Source organism: Littorina saxatilis, unplaced genomic scaffold, assembly GCF_037325665.1.
Source record: "Littorina saxatilis isolate snail1 unplaced genomic scaffold, US_GU_Lsax_2.0 scaffold_1621, whole genome shotgun sequence".
In the NCBI taxonomy this organism is placed as follows: domain Eukaryota; kingdom Metazoa; phylum Mollusca; class Gastropoda; order Littorinimorpha; family Littorinidae; genus Littorina; species Littorina saxatilis.
Window position 1 is genome coordinate 7,454 of NW_027129359.1, and position 8,500 is coordinate 15,953.

General features: G+C 42.4%; 2 long non-coding RNA genes across 2 annotated transcripts; one reads left to right on the forward strand and one right to left on the reverse strand.

The window, feature by feature from the left end:
- The first annotated feature begins 323 nt into the window (after positions 1-323).
- LOC138957634 (uncharacterized) lies at positions 324-1,347 on the forward strand. Its single transcript, XR_011453106.1, has 2 exons — positions 324-730; positions 996-1,347. It is a non-coding gene; the product is annotated as an uncharacterized lncRNA (long non-coding RNA).
- A 2,315-nt stretch (positions 1,348-3,662) lies between these two features.
- On the reverse strand, positions 3,663-7,650 carry LOC138957633 (uncharacterized). Its single transcript, XR_011453105.1, has 2 exons — positions 6,283-7,650; positions 3,663-5,500 (listed from the first exon to the last, which is right to left on the reverse strand). It is a non-coding gene; the product is annotated as an uncharacterized lncRNA (long non-coding RNA).
- Positions 7,651-8,500: the final 850 nt, after the last annotated feature.

Sequence of the window (8,500 nt, forward strand, 5' to 3'; positions counted from 1 at the left end):
CCCCATACAGCTGCAAGACACTCTTTCTCGACCGTGGCGTACCGACTTTCGGCACCGTGCAGTTTCTTGTTCTGGTATGCAACGGGACGCAGTAGACCTTCGTTTTCCTGGAGAAGGATAGCACCGATCCGATGCGTCGGTTCTCAAGACGAATTCTTTGTCTTGATCAGGCATGCATAGCACCGGTTTGTCGCATATCATTCTCTTCAGTTTTTCAAAACTTGCCTTGCTTTCTTCGTTCCATTTTAGCCGTTCTGGGTGGTCCTTCTTTGTCATATCAGTCAACGGGATTGCGATGGTCGAATATCCTTTGATGTACTCCCTGTTACGACTCAACTCCAAACAACTCTTGTTTAGCCGAGACTGAAATATTTTGTTGCACCATTAGGGTAAGAGTCTACGAGACCTTGGAGACGAAGTAATGACGTCACTAGTATGAGAATCTACATGTTGGATCAACGTCATTACTGCGTCATTAATATGCGAATTTACGTAACTCATGGAGTTGCATCGTGGGATGAAAACAGTTATTTGGAGGAAGGAAACGTGAACCGCTAACCATTACGGTCACTCTATTTGCCGGGTACTGAGAGGCTACAAGTGGGGAACAAGAATCCTGTGTAACCACCGATGAAAAGCCGCCGGCACCTAACCTACCATCCCAAGGCCTGAGATGTAACCCGCAGCCGCACAGACTCGTAGAGTAGTGTCCGGAAAGGAGCATCAAGAGGTAAGGTGTCGTTGTAATATCGAGCGTCCATCAAGGAACAGCTATTATACACTCACATCTATTCGCATATGATATTTGTTTTAGAATGTTTAATGAAGTTAGTCATAAACGTACATGCTGCAAGTTAGTTCGGCATATAGTATTTTATTCAGTAACCATGCTTGGTTTGTCTGCGAACCGCCTGACATGAAGATAGAGCAATAAGTCAAAATTAACCTTGATCCTAGGATACCGTTGTTAATAACAAGTATTACCTTTGATCCAGGGGTTCGAGCGTCTAGGATCCGCTGGGATAAGGGTGAACTAATCAAGCTACGCCACCAGTGTGATCCACCAGCGAGGAGCAAAAGGAGTTTGTCTACTAATTATCATCATCATCCAGTGATCTTCATCAAGTTCGTCACTGCTACGGTCATCATGTGAATCCAGGCTTCCATCAGGACATTCGGACTTTGTAACTAACCAGCCCATTTAAGATAAGTCCAGTTCGACATTAAACTAGCTGTCAATGCAAGAACAATTAACTATGAACGCAAATTCGTTAGATCTAAAATAGAAATAGTTTGTTAAAGAATCCGGAAATATTACCAACCAATAAATTTATTCATTAATCTAAATCATCAGTGTTTTACGAGATTGATTTGAAGCATGACTGTTGTAAAGTATTGAATATAACTTTGGTGTGTTCTTAGATATTGTATATCTAAAACACAAGGTAAAAAGTGGAACTGCAACACTCCCTGTAGAACCCTGTTAATCCTAAGAAAGAGCGTATTTCTTTCTTGGTTGTTGGTGGGGACGCTTGTCAGGCCATCGGTTTCCTCCTCCAATCTCGTGTCCGAGGTAGGAGAGTTCTTCGTACCCTATGTAGCACTTTGATGGCTTCGCCGCTATGTTGGCTTCTTCCAGTCGTTGCAACACTGCCTTCAATGCTTTCATGTGTTCTTCCCAGGTCTCTGACGCGATGAGGATGTCGTCCATGAAGTGATGTACGTCTTTACATTTCAATGGTCCCAACAGTTTCCTCATTATTCGGTTGAACACTCCGGTTGCTGTCTTCAAACCAAACGGCATATTCACCCAACGAAATTGTTCTCTAGACGTGGTGAAAGCTGTTTTGTCTCTGTCTTCAGTTTCAAGAGGAATGGCCCAGTAGGCTTTGGTCAGATCAAGTTTTGAAAAGTATTTGGCTTTACCGAGACTTTGGAAGAGATGTTCTACATCGGCGATAGGTTCGGCGTCGAATACGGTGACGTCATTCAGCGCTCTCAGGTCGCAGCAAAATCTGTACTTTCCATCTTTCTTTTTGATCAGAACTATGGGAGCGTTGTATGCTGATGTCGCTGGTTCAATCACGCCGAGTTTCAGCATGTCATCTATTTCCTGTTCGATCGTGTTCACCATGGCATGAGGTATTGGTTGTGGTTTCACGAAGACAGGCTTCTTCTCGGTGACCTTGATCTGGCATTTGACTAGGTTGCAAGTCATTGGCACATCGGTCAAATTGGCAGATTTCTCTTGACAAATTTCTTTCGCTTCTTGGATCTGTTTGGTTGTCAGCTTTTCGAAGAAGTGGATGTCGTTTTCATTTTCTGTCCGCTGCGTTTCGAGTAGTGGAATACTCTTCTGAGCATCGATCGCGAAGAAATCGTCATTCATCGTCTCGTCTTCTTCGATGACTACTGCGACACTCTCTGCTATTTCTGTTTCTTCATCCTCCTCTGGTTGAGTGATGACTTCGGTCTTCTCGTTGCGTTCCACATATTCCCTCATGAGGTTGATGTGGTACACTTTTTCCTTTGCACCGATCTTGATGCGATAATCAAATGTGTTGATTTTCTCCGTAACTTCATACGGACCTCGCCAAGTCAATTCCAGCTTGTTCTGCTTGAGCGGTCTCAGCAACTGTGATCGTTCTTGGAATGGCTTTTCGGTTGTAGTGCTTGGCCTGTTTGCGTGATGCCTTTTTCAAGTTTTCCTGCGCGATTTTGCATGTTTCTTCGATTCGGTTTCTGAGGTCGACGGCCGAGTACGTCGTGGACCTCAGAAACCGAATCGAAGAAACGTGCAAAATCGCGCATGAAAACTTGAAAAATGCATCACGCAAACAGCTCACCTGAAATCGATTCGTCCGTCCATGTTTGTCTCAGGATTTGCATGAGTCCTTTGATTGACTTTCCGTACAGTAGTTCAAACGGAGGAAAGCCAAGGCTGTCTTGAGGGACTTCGCGGTACGCGAACAGCAGAGATGGGATGAAAGAATCCCACTTCGTTGGTTGTTCCGTGGCGAGTTTCTTCAGCATGTTTTTCAACGTGTGGTTGAATCTCTAAACCAACCCGTTTGATTGCGGATGAAATGGGGCAGTCATGTTGTGCTTGATCTCCAAGAATGAGTTGATTTCGCTCATGAGTTTGCCAGTGAACTGCGTTCCTTGGTCTGTGACTATGGCATCAGGAATCCCCAGTCTTGTCCATGTTTCCCATGGAGCTTCGGCGACTGTGTCTGCGCGTATGTCTTTCAACGCTACGGCTTCCGGGTATCTCGTGGCATAATCTACCATGACCAGAATGTATTGCTTTTTGTTCTCTGACATGGGTTTGATTGGACCCACAATGTCAATGGCTACTTTCTTGAACATTGGATCAATCGTAGGCATCTGTCCTAATGGAACTTTCTTGAAGCTGCTTCGTGGTTCGGAACGTTGGCAAATGTCACATGAAAGACAGTGCCGTTTCACCTCTCCTACAAAACCAGGCGAGAATTCCTTTAAGGCCATGTGAGGGCCAAATCGCTATTTTCCATATATGATGATCAGCACTGTTTGTGTCGCTTTTGTTATAATACTGATGGTCTCTGAATTAAGAAACGTTAATGTGTTTGTTTATTGTGTATGTCGTTGCTATAGAAACAGGAAAGTAAACAGCAGCCATATTGGATTTTAGGAACCGTTTTTTCCATATCCAAATGCTCGATTTCTGTCCAATATTTTGCATAAATATAGATTTAGATCATATCTACAGATTTACCATTTATTTTTTCTGTGAGTATTACAGTTATTTAAAAAAAATTTTTTTTATCATAATGTTGAAATTTTGCGTAAAATTTAATATTAAAAAAATCGTAAAGCCAACATTTCTTTTCCGATTCATTATTCAAATGGTAACTCTGTAGATAGTATGTAAAAGTACAAGTATGCAGAATTTCACAGAAATCTAACCAGTAGATTTGAAATCATGTTGTTCCCAAATGTCAAAACATGCAAACTGAGGAAAAGGCAAAAACGCACACAATTTGTTTTGAAACCATTGATAGTTGTAATTAAACCCAAAATACATACATGTATCACCAAATTCCACACTGAGGAATGTTTTTCACACCTTAGAGACACCGTTTAAAAGTTAGGGAAGACATAAAACATAAGTTATTTCAAACATGTGCAGTACACCTGGAAAATTGTTTGTTCCGAGTTACAAACAATGCATGTATACACACACTCCCAATCACAGCATGCACACCAAAAAAAGCTCGCTCACTCGCTCACATTCACACACACACAAGCTAGCTCCAAATTACGAAACGTACCCAAGTCATCAATTGCACGCGTACAATAACCACAATATATATGAGAATAATGTTAACCACAATAACAATGACAAGTCGCCTAAAGCGATATAAAAACATTTAGTCAATCGGTATGAAACTTAAATATCAACACCACAAACCAGTCATCACCAAGACTACGAGATACATTTAGATAGTCTCGGCTAACAATACCGAGACGGATCACGCTCGTCTCCGCAAAGCATGAGACCATATATGTAGTACTTACTAAACCTATTTTCTGTAATTATGAGCACATTGTTAGAGTGAACATGACATTTCTATATATTTTTGAATTCAGGAAAAAATGAGGAATGCAATGCAGTCAAGGTTTAATTTGTTACTAAAAATTAGATTTTAATGACAACTTTAACAAGCAAACTCATTAATTTATTTTTAAGATTTTGAGCTGAAATGCAATATTATAGTCCGGACTTCGTTGAAGATTGCTTTACCAAAATTGCAATCAATTTGGTTGAAAAATTAGGGTGATACAGCGCTGCCTCAACTGCCTAAAAAAATCCGGATATGACGTCATCAAAGACATCTTTCCAAAAAATGGAAAAAAACATCTGGGGATATCACACCCAGGAACTCTCGTTAAGTTTTGTCAAGATTGGTCCAGTAGTTTCCTCGGAATCACTTTATACACACACACATACACCATGACCCTCATCTCGATTCCCCGTCTAAGTTAAAACATTTAGTCAAAACTTAGAACATGCCTGCAGCATATGCAGGGCCACCTTCCAGCTGCATGAACAAGTTCTTCCAGTCTCTCTGACTTGGCTGCCCGCACTTTGTCTCTCCTTTTACTTTGCTTGTCTCTCACAGCCTTCAGACTGTTCCGCACCCTCTTGTGCATCCTGGCTGCTCCAAGCCTCTTCATGTGATGTCCAGTCTAGAATCCGAAGAACTGGGCAGAGTCGGCAGCAGCAGCAGGTCCAAAGTTGAACTCTCTAAGAGCTGTACCAAGTCGTTTACTCACATGGTTCGCACACTCTTCCTTGTCAATGTGAATATCCTCACCATAGGGCTTGATGTCGTTGAGCTATGTAAAAGTCTTGGAGTCACCGTCCGACAGTAGTGTTGTGTAGCGAAGCTTGTTGGTGTTCACCGATCGACGCCATATGACACGGGCTGCTTCCACCTCCATCATCCTGATGAGCCTGCAAACAAGAACAAAATAAGAAATGTAATTTGCAAACAGAGTATTTTTTAAGTGTGTGTGTGTGTGTGCGCGCATGTGTTATTCACAGTCATTGTCCAGCTAATACTTCAATTATAATTAATGCGGAAAAAAATGAAATAAACATGGAATTACCAAATTACTGAATATTACATTTCTAGCAGCAGGTATAGGTGCACTGAACATTGTTAGATTGTAAACGTTAAGCATAATGCATTAATTGATACCATTTGAACGTTTTTAAATACACTTGTATTGTGCCACACATACATGTACTATTTGCCATCCCCTGACCACTATTCTAGCTCCCTCAGTTCTGGGAAGCCCGTTGATTCTGAAGACTTGTGAATCTCTCTTGATGCTGTAGATACAGCTCTCTCTCTCTCTCTCTCTCTCTCTCTCTCTCTCTCTCTGTCTGTCTGTCTGTCTATCTATCTGTGTGTGTTTTCTTATTATTTTCATCACACACATGCACTCCCCCATGCCCTGAACTATTCAAGATACAAATTGGATTTTTACGCATGTGTTACAACTTTCATTATTATTATCATAAATTGATGATCTGTCTTTATGACGCTTTTTTTTTTAATCCATCATCCATGCCTTTGGTTTTGGTTTTCAGTTTCACTGGAATGCATGGAAAATAATATCCACTCATCACTATTACATTTACTTGTAATTTGCTATATATTATTTGAGTAAGTTGCTTAAATTTGAAATAAACTCTATTCAAATATGTCTGTGCAAACAGATATAATTTACCTTTATAGTTCACCTCACACTTGTCTAAGTGGTCCACGAGCCAGGCCGCATACTCCTCTGGCTTTTCCTGAAACAGCTTCTGCCCCGTAGACTCCACACCTGGCAGTAGGTACACATGACATGGGCATCAACACAGAGTCCAGTAAGTAAGTCCACAACACACCCAACTCCAATGTGCGAAGAGTGTCCACGAGTAAGCCAGGTGCCATCATAGCTCACAATAATGTTCAGGGTGTCGTCGACACCAAGAGTAGTGCCACAGTATCTTGCATGAACTTCTCGAACATATGCAACAGTGTCACTGAACACATGCTTCCGGAATTTCTCCAGTTGTGTGAATACTTGGCTGGCATGAGTATGACTATGAAAGGTCTTGTGGTGAAGTCCAGCTAAATCCATGTTTTCACAGAAATTTCTGAATGTGGTGGCTCCCAGTCCACAAGCAAGTGAGGAATACACTGCCTGTCTGTTCATGTCGAACACTTTTGTCTTGGCCTTAAATTTTGTCGCAAGATACTGTTCATACACGCTCTTCGCACGAAGAACAGTTCACCTGGGCAAATACTGCCAAGCCACTTGTTGGTCTGGAGTCTGTGCAAAGAGACAAGCACTTGTTACACTGTGGACAGCACAGACTTGCAACCATACTGTCTACTTCGGCAAAGTCTACAACACCCCTCTGGGTTTTTACGGAGTGGCTAACGGCACGATATCGTTTGGCTAGCAAATATATGCTAGCGGCACGATATCGGATATAAAGCAAATTCGAGGGCTTGGATGCTAGCGAAACGATATCGTACGCGAAGCAACTGTGAGAGCTTGGATGCTAGCGAAACGATATCGGATCCTTTCTTGTTCTCATTGTTGTTGTTCTCACAATCAACATTTTCATTGGCATAGGCATAGGCATTTTTTGTTGTTGTTGAGTTGAGCATTTATTTCCGTCACTTCCGGTTTATGAGAAAAATGTTCCGATCCCAGCGCGGCTCTCTCTCTCTCTCTCTCTCCCACCTCCTTCCACCCCTCCCTCTCCTCACATTGAGTTTCTCTGCCTCCTTGACATGTGTGTGTGTGTGTGTGTGTGTCATGGATGTGGGTGTATGTACGTCCGTCTCTCTCTCTCTCTCTCTCTCTCTCTTTCGTTGTTAATATTGGTGTGTGTGTGTTTTAGTGAGTGTGTGTGTATGTGCGATGGTGTGTGTGAGTGTTTGTGAGTGTTTGTGCGTGTGTACGTGCGTGTGTGTGTGCGTGCGTCAGTGTCATGGATGTGGGTGTATGTACGTCCGTCTCTCTCTCTCTCTCTCCGAGGCTCTCTCTCTCTCTCTCTCTCTCTCTCTCTCTCTCTCTCTCTCTCTCTCAGAGTCTCTCTCTCTCTCTCTGAGAGTGGAAAGTTTCAACCAGAAAATTAAGGCTGTTGTAAAAAAAAACAGCCCACTCGACATCATGCTTTCGGAACTCCTTGGTTTGCTCGAGGTCAGGAAAGCAGAATTCTCATTTCGCGCCTTTGACATGAAGACAAAATGCACATCATCTTCAAGAGAAGAAGGTGTTCAGTTTGCTCATAGTGTGTGCACGGCGTTTGCTGCCAAGCACATATCCGAGCAAATACAACTATCTACAAAGTGCGTAGTTGAAGAGAGTGAAGGAAGTTACAAGGTGACAAGCGAAGGTCAGTCTCATGAATGTGAGGTGGGGTCCTGTACATGCAGCTCTGTTGTCAATTTCAACTTACCATGTCGGCACATGATTGCCATACGTCGGCACTTGAACCTTAGAATCTTGGAAACGGACATGATCCCTGCTCGTTGGACGAAACAGTACTTCAACGACATTCAAAATGATCAACTTGCCAGATCAGTTCTGTGGTTGGTACGCAACCGTGTCAACAATCAAAAGTCAAACCGGGTTGGGTCAAATTCAATGAAGCCCAGAATGTATGCAAAGACATCTGTTCGTTTTTAGTTAACTCTGGTGCAGATGATTTCCGAAAGAAATTACAACTTCTGTGCCAAGTACGTGACCTTGTAAAAACAGGAAAGGATTTTGTCGTTGTTGAAGTCTTTGCAGAGAATCTGGGAGAAAGTGTTGATGAAGTTAGACAACAAGGCGCACAAAATCACGGAGAAACTGATAAAGTTGAAGCGTTTGCGGAACAAGATACAGAATGCGGCGCGCTAAATCATGGAGAAAGTGACGAAGGTCGTTTCGATCAAGTTAC